The sequence below is a fragment of the Drosophila hydei genome, unplaced genomic scaffold (assembly GCF_003285905.1).
Source record: "Drosophila hydei strain 15085-1641.00,03,60 unplaced genomic scaffold, DhydRS2 tig00000215-arrow-arrow-pilon, whole genome shotgun sequence".
NCBI lineage: Eukaryota > Metazoa > Arthropoda > Insecta > Diptera > Drosophilidae > Drosophila > Drosophila hydei.
In genome coordinates, this window is record NW_022045687.1 from 240,319 (window position 1) to 258,683 (window position 18,365).

Consider the following 18,365-nt stretch of genomic DNA (forward strand, 5'->3'; position numbering starts at 1 on the left):
TGCCCTGGCTCGTCTCGTCTCTGTTATATACATATTTTCTTCAAAAACTATATCAATTTGGGGTATGCGCGAGCTGCTCTACGCAATTGAAGCCAATTGAAGCTAATCATTTGCTATTTAAATACGGGACAGCAGTCCAATGCACAGATACAGCTACAGATACAGATACAGATATAAATATAGATATAGATATAGATACGAATGCAGTCAAGCTTAACCAATGCGCCGAAAAAGTTCAAAATGCAATTGCCCAAAAATAAAATAGAGACAAAAACAAAGAGAGAGAGAGAGAGACGGAGAAGGAGGAGTTGCAGTTGTGGGGCACCCACATAAGAGTGCAACGTGCGCAACAATCAAAACAAACGTAAAGTTTTTTATTGGTTTTTTTTTTTTAACTTCCCTCGAGTTCAGCCTAACGAGGAAGTGAGAAATGCGAGCGCCCTTTCTGCTAAGCTAGCTTTAGGTGTTGTGAATGGCCAGACACTTGTGCCTGTGTTGCAAGTGCTGCAAATGACAGTATTGACAAGCTAAACAAAGAGGCAAATACGATAGAGAAAGGAAGCAACCAGATATAGATATAATGAGACATCAGTTAGAAGCAAGCTACAGAAAAAGAAGGAGAGAGAGAAAGGTTGAGGCTGAGAAAACGAAGAGCGAGAGAGAGAGATAAGTATTACCTTCTGGAACTTGCGTAATTATCTTCATTCATTTAAAGTTTTCTGAGCTTATCCCATTTATCGTGTTGTTAATAACCTTATATATTTATGAAAAACATCTATACCATGCAACATACACAAACTAGTCTAAGATTCATAGCCTGCGCAGCTATTTTACATTTACTTTTTGAGTCACATTTAACGAGGCAACACTGTAGGTAATACAGTGAATATATGCATGGTATATAACATAAAGACGTAGATTAATTATGAATTGAATTTGCCAACACTTGAACAATTACTCTTCAACTGTTCTGTAACACTATTTGCTGACCCTTGAGCAAAATGTTGCTTTCTTCTTGACTTGACTTGGCCTTTTTATTTGGGCTGGCAGCCCAACTCGTGGCCAAAAAACGTTGAACGTTCTATGCAGTTGACCCCATTTTGATGCAAGTCCAAGCTGCCACGCCCCTGGCCACCGCAGCCAGCATCCCACAAAGTCGGAACGGGGCCAAACATTAAATTATATTTTATGTGCAAATTATTTAAGTTTTGTGCGCAAGTTTTTGGCAAAATAGGAACATTAAGTGGAGATATGTATATATATATATATACATGCATGCACATTTATATGTATATATATATATATATAGCATATAGCAGTCATTATTTGAATGAGCATTTTGCATAGTTTCTTGGCCAACGGCCATCAATGCCAAACAAAGCCATTAACATAAGCAAGGACAATGCATCAGCGACAAGGACAGCTGTAGCATGTGTCAGCGTGAGAGAGAGAGAGATGAAATTTATGTGTGTGTGCATGAGTGTGTGTGTGTAGGCGAAAGAGTTGAAAAGTTTGAGTTGAGCTAGGATGTCATTTGGCAATTGGCATTTGGCGCTGATTTTTACGTTTTTTTTTCATTCCTTTTCGCTTCGATTTCAAGTAGGAAAAGTGGGCGTCAGCACGCCCTCTGCATGCATTGATGCGTTTGCATTTTCTATAATAATGTTTTTTTTTTTGCATTTTTATTTGGTTTTGTTCATGCGAAAAGTTTTCAATTGCTCTGGCGTCACTTTTTGATTGCTTTGATGTGTTTTTCTCGCACATTTCCCAAGCCTCAATTCATGACAAAAGTTTTTGCCGAGCCAAGGATGCCAAAAGGATGTGCAGCAGGACACAAAAGCTGAGCGCAACTTTCGCTTTGATTTTCAAATATCACACACACACACAGACACCATGCATAAGTATATATATGTATAAGATATAGATATATATATATATAGATATATATATAAAAAGATGTGTGTGCCGTTTGCTTTTTGCAGTTTAGTGTAGAGCTATATTTCCCTCTCTCTCCCTCTATCGTTCTCGCTATTTCCAGCGTATTATGATTGGCTTCCCCGAAAAATGAAAGTTTAATGCATTAGCCATATACAATTTCCACAATTTTCTTCTATTCATATACATATATATCTGTGCTACTCTAGCTGAAATATCATCTGCAGCATCTACGTCCTATATAATACAAGGCAGCTAAATTCTAGGTGAGCATCACAAAATCCGACTTATATAATCGCAACTTTGTCTGTCTGACTGGCTCAACAACAATTAAGTGCAGACATTATCGATTCAGATATGATAACTGTTATATAAGTTTACAGCATAGGCTAAGGCAGCTTAGAAGCTTCACTTGCCGAAATTCTTCTGCATCTCTACATGACATTTTTTTAAAAATATTTAAGGACCTCAGTCAGACTTATAAAGTTACATTTTCATACGTTAGAAATTTAAAATTTAAATTTAAGAAATTTGTAAAAAATAAGTTTTAAATTAAAACAGATTTCAAATGCAGAAATTTTACACAAAACTTGTAAGTTTTTGTAAACAAAGACTTAATTTAGTCAGTTTTCGTTTAATTTAATTTTAATAGAGCTTAATTAAATGTAATTAAAATTAAGCATTATTTAATTGAATTTGAAATTTTAGCTCAATCGGCGTAATAATTGAAAGCCTTAAAAGTGAACGCAACTCAAGCTTTTATTTATTTAATATTTTATTTTTATTTTCTAGTTTGCAAATTGCGCCGCTCGCTCCACGCACTTTGCACTATTTATGTATTTATATATATATAAATAGCTATCCCTCTATATTATATATATATTTTAAATATTATTTTCCTTTCTATATGCATTTGTTGGCCGGAAAATGTGTGCGTCTGCACGGAAATTGCATTTTTTTTATTTTTCCCAAGCAATTCAAGTTTCAGTTTTTTTTTTATTCGCCTGTTCTGAACTTTTTCCTATCTGTTTTTGTTTTTGTTTTTGTTGTTTTTGTTATTTGCATTTGCCCAGTTTTTTTCAGTTTGGCATTTCTTTTCGCTTTTTTATTTTTATTTTGCTCGCTGTGAAAGCGCATTATCCTGGCCGCCATTGGGGGCAAGTTTAAATGGTTTAAAGTGCTTATAATGCAAATATTAAAATGGCTAAAGGGACGCGGCAAAAGTTAAGCTGCCAAAGTGTAAGAAAGTTAAGTGCAGACGTAGGCGGGCTGGCGAGTTGGCAATAGTTGCATATTAGTTGCAAGTGCCGCATAAAGCAGCGAAGCAAACACTGCAACAACAAAAACTGCGACAAAGCGGCCAATAAAAAGATAATATTTGCGATCATTGGCCATAGAACTGAGCTGAGCTGTCAGACAGCTCAGAACCGCAACATTGTCATATAATCTAGCCTAATCTAACGCATTCAATTGCCACACAAAGCAAACAATGTTCTGTACTTAAGCCTTATATAAAGGATGGAAACTGTTTTCTCAAAGATAGACCTAACTCTCTAATGGAAAAACAATCGAATCGAATATAACGTGTCTAAAACTAGGAACAACAATTTGAGCTAAATACGTCTTTTTGTAAGGAGGCGTGGCAGGCGTCTGTCTGTCTGGGAAAATAGTTATAAAAGTTAAGCAAGTTTTGTATGTAGATTATTCTATAGGCCAAGATAGTTTCACAGATTTAATAAACTTGTGCGTTACGAACTAAAATCGATAACAAAACTATCGATATTCAAGTTTTGTAAGCTACTCAACTCTTTCTCTTTCTATAAAGTATAGATGAAATCTGTCTCTCTCTATATAGTATAGAGGCTAGTATTTTTTTTTCTCTATCTATACAGTAAAGAGCAGATTCTCTATCTATCTCAGTAAATATTTTTATGCTGCTCCCTCTGGCTCCTCTCTCTATATTATCTCTCCATATACTCTCTCCCTCTCTCTATACTATCTATATCTTTCTATTCTCTCCTCTCCCTCTCTCAGCTGCGCACATTGTCCCAGGCATCTGCCAATCGTTCACCTCCAGCTGAAGCCACGCTCAGCACTTGACTCAGCTCTATCTCTGCTAACAAACACACGCTGCTTATCTGACATTCTAATCAAGTCTTAGCTCATCTATTCATCTGCTGCCATTGAGGCAGCTCAACTCACAGAAGCTGCGCTTCTTTAACCTTTCGCACACCTTCGAACGACGTAAGGCAGAGCTTCTTCATATCTCGTAACAATTACACGTCTTATATTGTTCTTAGGCTGTGCCATGTATTATTTATTGTGTTCTTATGGACTCTTTTTAATTGAAGTTTTAATGGCTTGGGCACAATTGATAAATGACAACAGCGCCAGGAACGGCAAACACACGTGTCCACAATGCAAGCAAAGGTAGAAACAGCAAACAAATAGAGAAAGTGAGAGAGAGAGAGGGAGGGGAGGGATAAACTTTAATCTATAAATTGAAATTCCCTACATAAAAGCCGAACATTTCTTTTAATTGCCGCACAGGCTGACGACTTGTGTTTACATTGCGACAGAGGCAAAGGGAAAGGCAGAGGGAGAGGGAGCCGGGCCAGGTAGAGCTGGGCAACAATTTGTAGCCTATGGGCGACGAATTTGTTTGCCTGTCAAATAAAACAAGACGCATCAAATTATTTCAAATTTATCGCACAGAGAGCGGCTCGACTACACCTTTTTGGGCTGGATATCCTGTGACAGGACGACCGACCCCTCGGGCGAGCTCAGCTCGATGCAGGCAGCTGGTCACACAGCCACAGGAAACAACCCTCCTCCCCGGCGCAGATAGATAAAGATAGAGAGTGAAGAAACAGAATGAACTCACTCTCACTCTCCATCACTCTCTCCCTCCCCCCTCTCCATCACTCTCTGTCTCTTGTCTCAGGTAGAGCTCTGTTCACATTTGCCACAGATTTGCACCGCAAAATGGGCAACAATAACGATTAATGACCATGGAGCCATGTATCTATCTATCTACCTATCTGTTCGCTGTTGTGTATCTATGAGTACTATTTTGCTGTTTGTTTGACTGGCTGCCAAATCAAAATTATATTTTGACACGCAGCAGCAGCAGCAGCAGCAGCAACGGCACTGAATGAGTAAAACTTGCAATTAGTTGGCCCAGAAGATAGCTGCCACAGCCGCAGACACTGATGAGCGCTGCACATGCCAAACGCGCACAGTCACAGCCACAGCCACAACCATAGATACAACAACACAATCAGTATAGAAAGATACACACGTACTTTATGGGTTTTTCTCTCGCTTTCCTTCGCTCTTTTTTCAATTGTGGGTTAATGGCACTTTAAACTCGACTTCGCACAGGAAGCGGCTCCCATGTATCTCACAGCTACATCTAAGGTTTCTGTTTGTTTTTTTTTGTCAGTGTTTTTTTTCTCGTTTTGATTTTATTTTTGGTTTGTCTTTGTCTTTGATTAATATTTGGCACGCAACAATGCAATTTGCCCGGCTACGCTTTTCGGCCAGCAACTGAGAGCAAATTGTAGCCCACGCAGCGATTTATGCGAATACCCTGTAAATTTGTAGTAGTCACCATGAAAGATGTGGGGCATCAAGATTTCAGATCTGTTAGGATATAGTTGCTATATGTATACCCAAATCACTTCTTTACTTTTCAGCTCGTCAAGCAGCCAGATCTATGAATTAGTTGCCTTATCTTAATCAGAGTTTCAATCGATATGAGGCATAGACTTCATTAGTTTTCAGTTAAACTAAAGCTAAGCCTGACTATACATGATTTATATCCATATATCTGTCTGTAACTCCACAGAGAAACTCTTGAGCTCTTCAAGTTTCAGCCTTAAGGAATCTAGATCTCGTCTCAATTAAAGTTTCAATATCTTCTTCAGTTTTCACTTTAGTTAAAGCTAATCCCAACTGTATCTACAACTCTTCAATCAGCTTTGGCAAGTCTTCAAGTCTGACCTTCAAGGCGACAGATGAATCAAGCCTAAGAAACTTTGATGACTAAGCATCCTTTGTGAGCTGTCTTAAATCTGTTTGCCAATTCCAAAAAACCATTTCATAGGCTGCATTCGCATGTATCTTGGCATTCATGACTCAGTGTGTGGTGTGTGTGGGGCGTGTCGCATAAATCAAAACCAAAATCAAAATGAAAATGAAAACGAAACACAAAAAAAGGTGTAGAACGCTTAAAATGCAATTTAGTCAATGCAATTAAGAAAAAGAGAGACAGAGAGAGAGGGCTAGGGGGAGCCATGCTGGACAATGAGACTGACTAGGGAGCTGAGGCCACATTTGTGCTGTTCTTTTTTCCTCTTTCTGTAGATGGGCCACGCCCACAAGCGCAAAAGCAAAAGCAACCGACTGATTTTTATCAACTAACCAAGCGTAACGCAGACAAACACTTCCTAAATCACTTGAGTCGTTCCAAATGTGCCCTCGCTCCTCCATACGAAACACCCTCATTGACTCGACTTTGCCTCTGCCTCTCCCCGCCCTCTCTCTCTCTCTCTCTCTCTATCTCTTTTTCCCTCTGTCTCTAGCAAAGAAAAACGTTTCCTGCGCACATAAAACATAAATTATTTAACCAAGACAACGACAACAATGGCATAGAAATATATTTTATATGGCTTTTCGTTTTGGGGGTGGCTCGATAGGTGGCGGCGGTGGGGCGCTTGCTGTATGTGTGTGTGTGTGTGAGAGTGTCTCTTATCAGCGAGGAGCATAAAAATTATGAAACACTTTCGCTCATTGAGTTCATTAAATTATTTTGTATTTATTTTGTGTCGTCTCTGGCATTTGGAACACCTTTTTCATGCCCGCTCACAAGATGAATATGCTCAAATTGGTAGCTTAAATATGCAACTTGTTTGGATTATATAGACCATATCTGGAGTAACAGAAACGATATGAAACTTGCCTTAGAAACCGCCCTTGTCTAGCCTCTTTAAAATAGTTCAAGCTCAGCCCATTTGGGGGTGTGGCAAGTCGAATAATAGAGCTAAGAAACCAAGCTTGATAGACTTCTTACCGAGCTTTACCAAAATATAGTTTCAACTTTTTTTTTTGACTGTGAGCGAGTATTCAGTAGTCGTTAGTGCCCCTGTGCCCTCGATTGGTGTCGATTGGCGTTGCCATCTGCATTTTCGTATGATGTCCGCTCGGGTTTCGCTGCGAAATAATACACGAAATATATCAAGTTCTCGGCCAGGTTTGCGTCTTAATTTGACACCTTTTGACGGCAAAGGAAAAAGGGCGAAATTAATTGATTCGCTGCGCCTTTTTGACTCGCAATTGTGGTCAGGTGGAGGAATGCCTCGATTCGATTTAAGGAAACATTTCATCAAGTGCCGTGGCCAATCTATTAAATGTGACTTTCCTAGGGCCAACTTTTGCTGGCTTCTCGCTCTTTCTCTTTCTCTCCCTCTGCCTCTCACTACCTGTCTCCCTCTTTCGCTGTCTCGTTTTCAATTCAATCAAACTTGGCAGAAAAACTTTACGACACACTCATAAGCAAACGCGGCGAGAGCAAAAAATAAAATGAGGAAATGAAAAACGTGCGGCATATGAGGACGGAAAGGAAGCAAAAGAAGAAGTAGCAGAAGAAGCAGAAAACGCAGGCGCCACGTACTATAGAAAGGAACCAAAATGCTTTGCATAGAAAATGGGCACGAGAGGGACAACTGCGTGGCGTGTGGGTGGCGGAGCAGGAGGGGGTCTTGCTGGTTCGGCGGCACCGACAGGAATAATAAATATTCAGTTTAAGTAAATGGGCTTTTATCGCACATCTCTGGGGTGCCATAATTTGCCATTTCTGCCTGGCAGTCGGCGCGCTTTTCTTTCATTCTCTTTGCTGGAGTTTGCCGGCGAAGAGGTTTTCCTTTTGGCTTCTTTTCGGGTGGCACACACTTGCAATTTGGCTGGCAGGCAAAATGTATGTAATTGATTCAACAAACGGCGCAAAGGTGCCAAGAAACAAAGCGAAAACTTGGCGACGCCACCAAAAAAAAAAAAAAACGAAAGAAAAAACAGAAAAAAAATATATATAAAAAATGTATATATACTTCGGGGGCAACAACAATTATACGCATAATATATTTTCACCATAAATATATATCTGTGTGCGTATGTGTGTGTGTAAGGCCTTTGACTGGGTCTTGGTTGGCGAGTTTGACTTTTAATGCAAAAAATTACAGTTCAAATGATAAACAAAGTGCGATGCGAAAGTTGGCCTGAACCAAATGATACCCTGTAAATAATTTAACACAGCATATTGAAATCGAAGAAAATAGGCCCTTCGAAATCAAGCTAAATCAAAATAAAGTCCATCAAAATTCAAACTTTAGCTCCATCAGTCTGTTGCTCTGGCTCAACCTGCCCATCGTGCAGCCTCCATTTACAGGGTATCAGCTAGCAAAGTCACGCTCACGCTTTACCGACCCTTGCTGGGCTGTTCGCCTGCGCCTCCTGCTGCCCGTTCGTTTGGGTCATAAAATAAAAGAGAAAATTTTTTTTCTGTTTTTTTTTTTTTCTGCGGCGGCGGCGGCAAATCACTTCAGCGCCTGGCAGCAACAATTTAGCTCATTTATTTTTATACATTTTAAGAAACAATAAACCGACGGCCCATAAAACACGCAGTTACAAAATGAAAATGATTTAAGACAATGGCCAGGCGAGGCCAAAGCCCCAACTCCAACGCATGAATTATACGAATTCGGGCAAAAAGTTTAACATTATAATTGCAACGTTTTATAATACCACCGAGTTGTGTGTGTGTGTGTGATTTACGACAATATTTCTATATTTCATGCTGTTGCCCTTCTTCAATTGACAGCCAAAGCAATTAAATGGCAGCTCTGAGGTAAGCTGCTGAGGCAGGTGCATAGATTTGCCTGCCAGCAAGTGCTTTGAAGAGCTCTAATTGCCCCAACGCACAGAGTTCTATAAGCGGCTATCATATCAACTTTTAACTAGCAAAGCGGCCCTGGACCCTGCCGCTAGAGCAAAACTAGAAACTAAATGTCGAACTGCACAAATTGAGCAAAGCTTTGCATGTCAAAGTTAGGCCCGAGCTCAAAGAGAGAAAGCCGTTGAAATCATTAAATGAAAGTGCACACAGAATATATGAATCGAGCTTAAAATGTGGAGAACAAATAGCAACGTGCAATGCATTGAACACAAATGCACATTGAGGGACGCCAAAGCTTGAGTCGAAACTAAAAGTCGAACTAAACAAGTTGTGCAAAGCTCATATGGAAAAGTTAACCTGGAGGAAAGAAACTGAACATGGAAGAGATTTCAAACATATATTGAAAAGCTATCCTAAAGAACGAGCTCAAACTTTGAGCTACAAAGAGAGTGAACATGGAAATTATTGAGGCTGTTAAGGATCGTCTACTGCGAAGTGAACATATAGAAAGGCTAGTCTGTAGCCAAAGCACGCCAAAAACATTGAAGAACTTAAGCTAAATGAACATGGAGAGACGCCAGAGCTTGAGCTCAGCTTCGAGTTCATAATCGAAATGCAAAAGTTGACTCAAATCATTAGCTTATATTAATAAAGTTAGCAAGAAGGACAATGGAAGTGCTAAAATTAGGTAATCAACAGAAAGTGATCATGGAAGAGTTGTCAAATAAATATTAACAAGGGATGAGCTCCAACTTAAAGACTTCATGCAGCAAACTGACCATGGCAAAGGCAGGCAGGCAGTTAAGTGAGCATGGAGCAGCTCAGAGTGTGACAAGCTCAAGTAACCTCTAGTTAATTATCTTAACATGAACAAAAAGTGAACACAGATGAGCTAAAAAAAAATGTTGTTAAATGCATTTCGTGTGCGCAACTTTGTCACAGATTAGATAAGTAGTGCGTCTGTGTGTGCGTAGTTGCAACACACTCATTAGTAAGAGACTAGCATTGGCTGACACTTAACGTTGACTGCCAGCCAGCTAAAGCGCAGCAGTGCAAATAGATGTCATGCCTTAAAGCTGCTGTGGATGCAACCAAATCGTGTTGCACAAGTTGTTGCTGTTGTTGTTGTTGCAGCTGAAAACAATTCGTTGCCTGGCATTAAATGAGTTTTGGTTCACAGTAGCTGCTGCTGCCTTTAACTCTGCTGCTGTTGCAGTCTGCTCCAGTTTCATTTTTGCCAGAGAATGCTACGAGTGCAGGCGCCAGGGGCGTTCAAGAGCGGTGAAGAGGGCGTGGCATGAGTGCAGGTTGCCTCAACGTAAAATTTAATTAAGCTGCTTTTAGCTGCAGTTGCAAGGCGATGTCTTAAGCTGCACAGATGCGCACAGCCAGACAGAAAGAGAGTGTGAGAGAGAGAGAAGGGCAAGCCACATACACACACTAAACGAGTGCGAGTGTGCGTGTGTGTGTGTGTGCGGCAAATATTTTTGCAACCACAGCCACTTGACTCCTGGAGTGCGGCACTTTCTTTTCTCGAGCAGCCCGCTTGGCATCCTTTGGCACCAGCTTGCCACCTGTGCAGCTGTCATGCATCGCCCCACCTGCCCACCTGCCCACATGCCAACCTGCCCAGCTCGCTTGTGTGTTTTAAATGCTTAATGCCCCACCTTCTGGCCCGTCCGCAAATTAGCCTCAATTTTACGTTTTTGTGATTTTCTGCGTGGTTTTTCTTAACATTTTCCATTTTCCATTTCATTTTCATTTCCATTTTCTTTGCTGTTTTTCCTGCTGCTGCTCTTTTACCGCCTTCACATTCTCAACAAGTTTTGGCAACACTTAGCTCCTCCATACGCCACTTCTGCATCTTCTTCTTCTGGCTCTTAAATTGATTGCTTTAAAGATTTGTTGGTACTGGCCGTCAACGCTTTGGCAGAGCATCGGAACAACAGAACAACATTGATTATTACAGTGTATCATGCTTTGAGTAGGCCAAGTTGGACAATGTTTCAATTCCATATAGTCTCTCAGCTTTCTTATGAAGCGTGCCTTCATATCAATCTCTCTCTAACTATCTTATGAGAAGTAGACACATAGCTAGATCTGTCTTTGTTTCTGTTTGTCTATAGGATTTAGATATATAGATATATGCCATTTATCAGCAATATATCTGTCTTTATCTCTCCATATTTATCTTCATCTATCCCATTCTATTTATCTTTCCTTTTTTCTTTTGCTTCTTCCTGTCTCTCTGTCTCTTTCTGTCTCTCTCTCTCTCTCTCTCTCTGTCTCTCTCTGCCTCTCTCTGCCTCTCTATTTCTTTATATTTCCCTCTCTATCTCACTTTCTGTCTGCCTCCATCTCTCTCTTAGTATCCACCTTTCTATATATCACTCTCTGTTCTTCCATCTACATGCATATTATCTACCTACCTTTGTACTCATCTTTGTATCTCTGCCCCTCCACTTGGCTCACCTATTTGTACTTATGGCATCCTCTTTTTTATCGTATCTTTTGAATCCAATCTTTCATATCTGTTAATAGTTTCTTCAATTACTTTTCGAGTGAAATTCAGATGGTTTTTCATTACGTTCCACATAAAAAATATTTATGCATCGTCTCTTCCGTTCACTACTCGACCTCTCCCTCGCCCCTCTCTCTCTCACTCTCTCTGCCACTCTATCTGTCTCTGTTTGCTCCAATTCATTTGATGGCGCAACACGCAATTGATTTTCTATTTAAATTTCTAATTTGTGTTTTTGTTTCTTTTAGTATTTAATGTATTTTGTTGCTATTTCTATTTACATTTGTCACACAAAAATCCTTAGCATATTTTAAATTCTGTTTATCCACACTGTGTGAGTGTGTGCGTGTGTGTGTCGATTGGCATTCCGTTTGTAAGAGTTAACATTTTACATTTGATAATTTCTTAACTGGCAAATTGTTTTCAATTTCCTCTGGAATGTTGTATTTTTTTTTCCTCCTTATGTTTGGTTTTCGATTACAAAAGCGTTGATCAAATGCAGTTTACGCTCTTTGCTCTATTTTTGTCAATAATTTGAGCAATTTGCCCTGGCTTTTCATCAATATTTATGATACATTTGTGAATCAAATCTGAAGACGACGAAGTTGACATTTAATTAAATGTGAAAATCAAAGATAAATAAAAGACAATTTTCTCAAATTGCAAAAGGTGGATTAAGAACACCACTCGAGTCTTAAGCCAGAGATAAAATGCATAATAAATGTAATTAAACTTGAAAAATTGTTTCTTTTGCAGCACATATCTCCACATATAACCAAGAAACACTCGCAGAAACAACAAATATGAAAATAGAAGCAGAAAGCGAAGCTGAAGATGTTGCTTCGAGCAGAAGCATCGCAAAATGTTGGCCAGCTTCAGTTAGAGCGGCAAACGCAAACGCAAAATCAACAACAATAACGAACAGCGAAAAATCAGTCAAGTGTTTTGCTAGCTGTGTGTGTGTTAGTGTGCGTGTGTGTGTAACAGTTGTGCTGATTCACAGACACAGCGAAGAGGTGCCAAATGGAAAAACTGGCCAAGTGAGCGACAGGGCGGGCGGGCAGGCGGGCGGGCGAGCAGCCGGAGTCGCTGTGGCTGGAAAATAAACGATGTTGTCTATGACAAGGCATGACGGTAATGACGAAGACCACGGCAGCAACAGCAGTGTGGAGGATAGAGCAGCAGCAGCAGGAGTTGTTGCTGTGTGTGTCTGTGTTACCTGTGGGCCAAGTGTTTCGGCCAAGTGCCACAGCTCGAAGCTGGACGGCACATTGGCAATGCTTCTTTTTACCTTCAATTTTCGTTTTAGCCGCATCATTGTCGCTGTTGTTGCGTGTTTTGTTTTTGGAATTTTTCAATTCAAGGCTTTGCCTGTGCCCGGCTTCGCACCCCGCTCGGCCTGGCCTACCTGCGCCTTCACACCTCTGCAAAGGCGCGCACATTCCATATCTCAGGCTCTAGCCTGGCCTCTTAGTCTGCTTCTGCACAATCATGCGAGAGCGAGAGAGAGAGAGATAGATAGAGATGGGACACTCAAAGTGCGCTGACTGCTGCTATCAATGGCATAGCCTTTTCTTTGGAGCAGAATGCTCTATAACCAAAAGTCTCTTAGTTTTGCGAGCAATACAGTAGTCACTCGCTACAAGTAACCAGTAAATTGTTTTAGTTTAAGTTAAATTAAGATCTAATTAGATATGCTACGCTTTCAGTTAAGTTCAAGATTATAGAGAGAAGCAGCATCTGCTGCATAATTCTCTGTAGCTGAAATTGAGTCGAAATCGAGAGTTTTGTTTTAGTTTTTGGGCTCTGCTTCAACACGCTACAGCTTCGTGGCCTGTTAAACATTCTCTAACAATTCCTCAGTCAGAATTTTCTTGGCTATAATCAGTTCGTTCAAAGTGTATTGGTTGCTGCGGATAAACCCTATAGCTAACTGCTCTTTCTGCTTGTTATTTTAGACGCTGCTGCTGCTGCCTGTCTGCACCAATGGTGTGTGTGTGTGTGTGTGTGTGTGTGTAGCCTGGCATCATAAATCATCTCAAGTGGCTGCTGCTGCTGCTGTCTGCCTGCGCCTGCTATTTTGGTTTTGTATCTATAACTATAACAATTTGCAAGTGTATCTTTTAGATACACACACACAGACGCAGAGATAGAGAGAGCGAGACGGATAGAGCTGTCAGTCAGCACTGCCAACACCTTGCTGCCAAGCAGCAGTCACTTTGACATTTCTGTTGCACTAATTTGCAGCACTTGCATCATAAGATTCAAAGCAACTCACACACACACACACACAGTTGTAGATGCAAATGCAGAGACAGAGATGCAGACAGAGATACGGCTACAGCTGAAAGGATGGGCGCTACAGTTTTACAATAGAGCTGGTAGATCTCTAACATTCGGTAACAGGTAACAGAAGATGCCTTTGCTGCTGCCCGCTTGCATCCATCAGATACAGATACAATATCTTTTTCGCTGCTGCTGCTGTTGTTGCGTTAAACTGCCAACAGCTGTGCGCCACATTTGCAGCGCTTGATAATCAAGTTAATGCTGATAATGATGTTCGCGCCGTGGAGGATTTGCGCATCAGGACAAAACAGACGGCAAAAGCAGAAAAAGTCTTTGATTTCAACGGAGACCTTCGCTGAAATGTGGCAACGGCGCAGCAGCAAAAAAAGTAGCAGCAGCAGAGAAAAACGTGTATATATAGAAATAATAATAATAATATCTGTACAAAATATACTCCTCAACAGCTGTGCGAAATTTGAGCTAATTTTTGCGGGGCTACGGCATCGCCTTCCACTTATGCGCCAGAGCCGAGCATTATAATCAATCAAATTTGTGGATGGGATCTGGATGATGGCAACAGCTTTAAAAGGCATAAAGGAAAGAGCAAGAGGCATGTACTTAAAGCCTTAAATAAACCAAAAACACTTTTCTGTAATCGAATCAAAGTTTGCAATGTGAAGCAATCGGCGCTGCTGAGACTGGATATGAAATTTCATAGTTGTATCTGTATCTTTACCCTTATGTCTACCTATATGTATCTATAATTGCTATAGAGGTAACTATAACTATATATTTCAATATATTTCAAATTTTCTTATACGTTTTTCATATTTGCCTAACTCGAATTGATTACTTCTATGTAAAATATTATATTATTCACAAATTCTATAAAAATATTTAAACTTTCTATTACTCTCAGTCAGCTTCTCTCTGTCTCATACAATACACCTTATAACACAAGAATTGCTCAAAGACTTCTCAAGTTTTTCACTTCAGTTCGCTAAACTTAATTTTGGGTTAAAAATACATTTATCTTAAGCTCTAAGTTCTGCTTCCTCTTCTGCTTCGTCTTGAAGTTGGCATCTCTTAAGTATCTAATCAAATGAAAAGCCAAAATGAAAATCTCTACCCTTACCCAGCTAGCATATGTGAAATGGAAAATTTACTCAATTGGAAAAGCCTTTGATATCACGTAAATTTACTGCGTTGTAAGCGAAGCAATCAATAAAACATATTTTTATTATTCTGCTTAACTTTAAAAACAAGTTTTTTTTTTAATTTCACATAGGTAGATTATTTAAAAGCATATTTTATTAGTGCTGCATTTTATCGCTTTAAAATGTTTAGTATTAAGAAGCTTTCAAAATTGTTAACAAGTTTCTTCTGACTGTCTTCAAGTTTTCAAATTAGTTTTTTTGTTTTACTTTCTTTGCAGGCTAATTTAATAAAGAAAATTTTTTGTTCATACAAATAGTAGTGCTGCACTCATTTTTTAATAGCCACTACTATTTTTATGAACAACCCATTTGGTTTTCCATTTTAAGAACATTTTTTTCAAATTATTGTGTTTATCACTAAATTGTCCACATTTACTACAAACTCGCACTCTACAATTTTTATGAATAACTAAATTGTATTAATTTTTCTGCCTATACCAGCAAAGCGCACCTGTCCCTAAGTTTTTAATAAACGAATTCATCTCATTTGAAAACAAAATATTTTAATTCTAATATTTGTTTTAATGTTCATTTAGGCTTCAGTTGCACTACTATTTTTATGAATAACTAAATTTTATTAATTTTTCTTCCGCAAGCACCGAAGTGCACATAAGCTAATAATAAAAAATATATGTTATTTAACAACAAAATATGCCAATCTTAATATTCATTTCAAAACATTGTGGTAATCACTAAATTCTCAACCTTTATTACTTTTGTCCAAAATTTAGTGCTCAGTCTCACTACTATTTTTATGAGCAAAGCTGTAAATATCCTTTGTGCAATTGCAGTTTATTTAAATAGCTTGATCGTATTCTCTGTTTTGTTCTTTTTCCCACACTCACTTAAAACTATAAATCACATATCCATTAACTTGCAGATATAAATTCTTTACATATTTGTGCCAAAAATCTTTGCGAACTCAAATATATTTTCCTATTTCTGCCATATTTGCCAGAAGAGAAAATTGTTTAAGCTGAACGATTTATTTGCCCGAGATAACGAGCTCAAGTTCACAGTTCCATTAGAATTGTGGAACTACAAGTTACTATTTGCCAGCTGCTGCGATTTTCTATTTACATATTTGTTCTGCAAAATGTGACGAGTTCGCTTTGTAAAATGCCGTCGGCTGGGTTTATGGTCCGCCAAAGGCACAACATTTGGACAGAGACAATAACAACAAATGCAGTGCAAAACACATGAAAAAGGCAATAAAAAAATGAAATTAAAAATCTTGCAGTCGCGCTCAACCGACTGCACAATACTCGCCAAAGGCACGAACTGATTAACAGAGGAGTAATTGCATTACTCGACACTGAGACTGTGAAGAATATATCTGACTCTAAACATAACAATATCATTTTGATATTTACATATTTTATAGAGCTCAAAGTCCTAGTCCTCGGGCGTACTTTGCACAGCAAACCAATATGCTCGCTTTTCACTTAGCGAGCGAGCATAAGAAATGAGCAATTCAAAGACAAACAAAACACATAAAAAATGTCTACCATTAATCAGTCAAAAGCTCATCAGTGTGTAAATATTAAATCTATGAACTATACTTTATAAATATATATAAATATTTATATTTGTTTATTGTTTCTGTTTATTATGTCTTGTTTTTTCTGCCATTTGCTTTAACCAATTAAATAAAAAAAAACATTGACTTTTTGCTTTAACTAAAAGATTTTCGCTATGTCTGCGGACTTTTGAGTTTTCATATTATTGTTATTTAATTTTGAATTTCATATATTTTATTAAATTTATTCACTTGAATTATTTTATTATATTTATTTCAATTTAAATTATTTATCATATTTACTTTTATTGAATTTTAATTTTTTTATTTATTTTAAAAATGTACATTAATTTTTTAATTGTAATATTTGATTCAATTTTAGTTCAAAACAAAATTTATTTTTTTGTTTTGTTTTATTGTTGTTTTCTGCGAAACTAAAATGAATTTCTTAACTAAATTATTTTATTTCGTTTTAGGATTTAATTTCTCATTTTTTCCTAAAATAAAATCTTGTGGCAAACATGCAGAAAGATTCTCTAATTCCATGAACTCTATTGAAATAATATTTTTATATCTTGATTCCCCAAACATTGAAGAGGAAATAAAGCTTGAATGCTAATGCTTTTGTTTATATTTATATTAATATGTTATTATGTACCATAATATCATATTATATTATCAAATTTCATATAGCAATTCTATTTTCTAATAAAGCAAACCTAATTGCACTCTATTTATAACTTTTTAATATAGTAAAATCATTTAATATTATATTTTCAAATTTTTTTATATATAATTTTTCATTCAACTATTTTTATCGCACCGAAACGTAAAGGCGTAAAGTGAATGGCGCACAAAGTTGCAAAAAAAAATTTTTATATATTTGTTTAAAATATTTCCCAATTAATTAATTTTAGTTTGTTGTCTTTTTGGGATAGTTTGGAAAGTGTTTAATAACGGTATTTGACCTACATTTGTTGCTTCCTTTGGCAATTGTGGTTTTGTGGACGTCGACGCCTCTGTCGCTGTCGCTGCCGCTGCACTTGCAAAATGGTTTCCGCGCGACGTTTGGCTGCTGCTGCTTCTTCTACTTCTTCGACAACTTCTTCTATTTCTTCTTCTTCTTCTCTGCTCGTCAGAGCAATGAAATATCCAATATACGAACAGAAGGAAGAAAATAAACCAACCGCCGCAGCTGCTGCAACAACTGTTATTGTTGTTGCTTCTACTTCGCCTCCTTCTACTTCTTCGTCTGCTGCTGTTGTTGTTGTCGTTAGTATTCCACGCGTAACACTCTAGCGGTACTTTACCGCACACTCTCGATTTTTTGCAAGTCCTTTTGCGTATTTGTTGTTGTTGCTGTTAGAATTTGCACTTGAAAAAAATTGGCAAAAAAAATAATAAATAGAGAGTATGCCCGAACGACCGTAAAAACAAAAGATGCACAAATAAAATAACGATGATATTTATGTGCAGTTTCTGTTGTTTTTGTTGCTGTTGTAACTGTATTTGCTTGGTTTTGGGCTGCTGTAAGGCGCGTTACACGCGCGGACACACACACTCAGAGGCGCAAAGCAAAATATACGCACACACACACACGCGCGCGCTCACACAGTGAGAGACGAACGAAATCGGTTGGCGCTGATTAACGGGGACACACGCACCGATAACGTGTCCAAACGCTTCAATGAATCGCACAGAACTAAACGCGTGCCCGTCACGATGGCTGCTGCTTGTGCCTGCTGCCTGCTGTTTGCTGCCTTCTGATGGCTGCTATTGCTTCTGGCGCTGCTGTTATTGCCTGCCTGCCGTCTGACTGCTTGTCCGCTTAACACGTGAGAGCACAACAGCGAAAGAGCGAGAGCGCGCTGCCGCATATGTTAAGGCGTTGCGCTCTCTGTAAGATGTAAGACATGCGGGTGGCTCTCACAGCCT

The 18,365-nt window shown here is 38.6% G+C and overlaps 1 protein-coding gene across 1 annotated transcript in view; it reads right to left on the reverse strand.

Moving 5' to 3' along the window:
* The window catches only part of LOC111598861 (teneurin-a), a 168,811-nt gene extending 150,994 nt beyond the window's left edge, over positions 1-17,817 (reverse strand). Inside the window, exon 1 of the mRNA XM_023314305.2 lies at positions 17,403-17,817. The gene's annotated coding sequence lies outside the window, so the exon portion shown is untranslated. The remainder of the gene's footprint in view (positions 1-17,402) is intronic.
* Between the last annotated feature and the right edge of the window lie 548 nt (positions 17,818-18,365).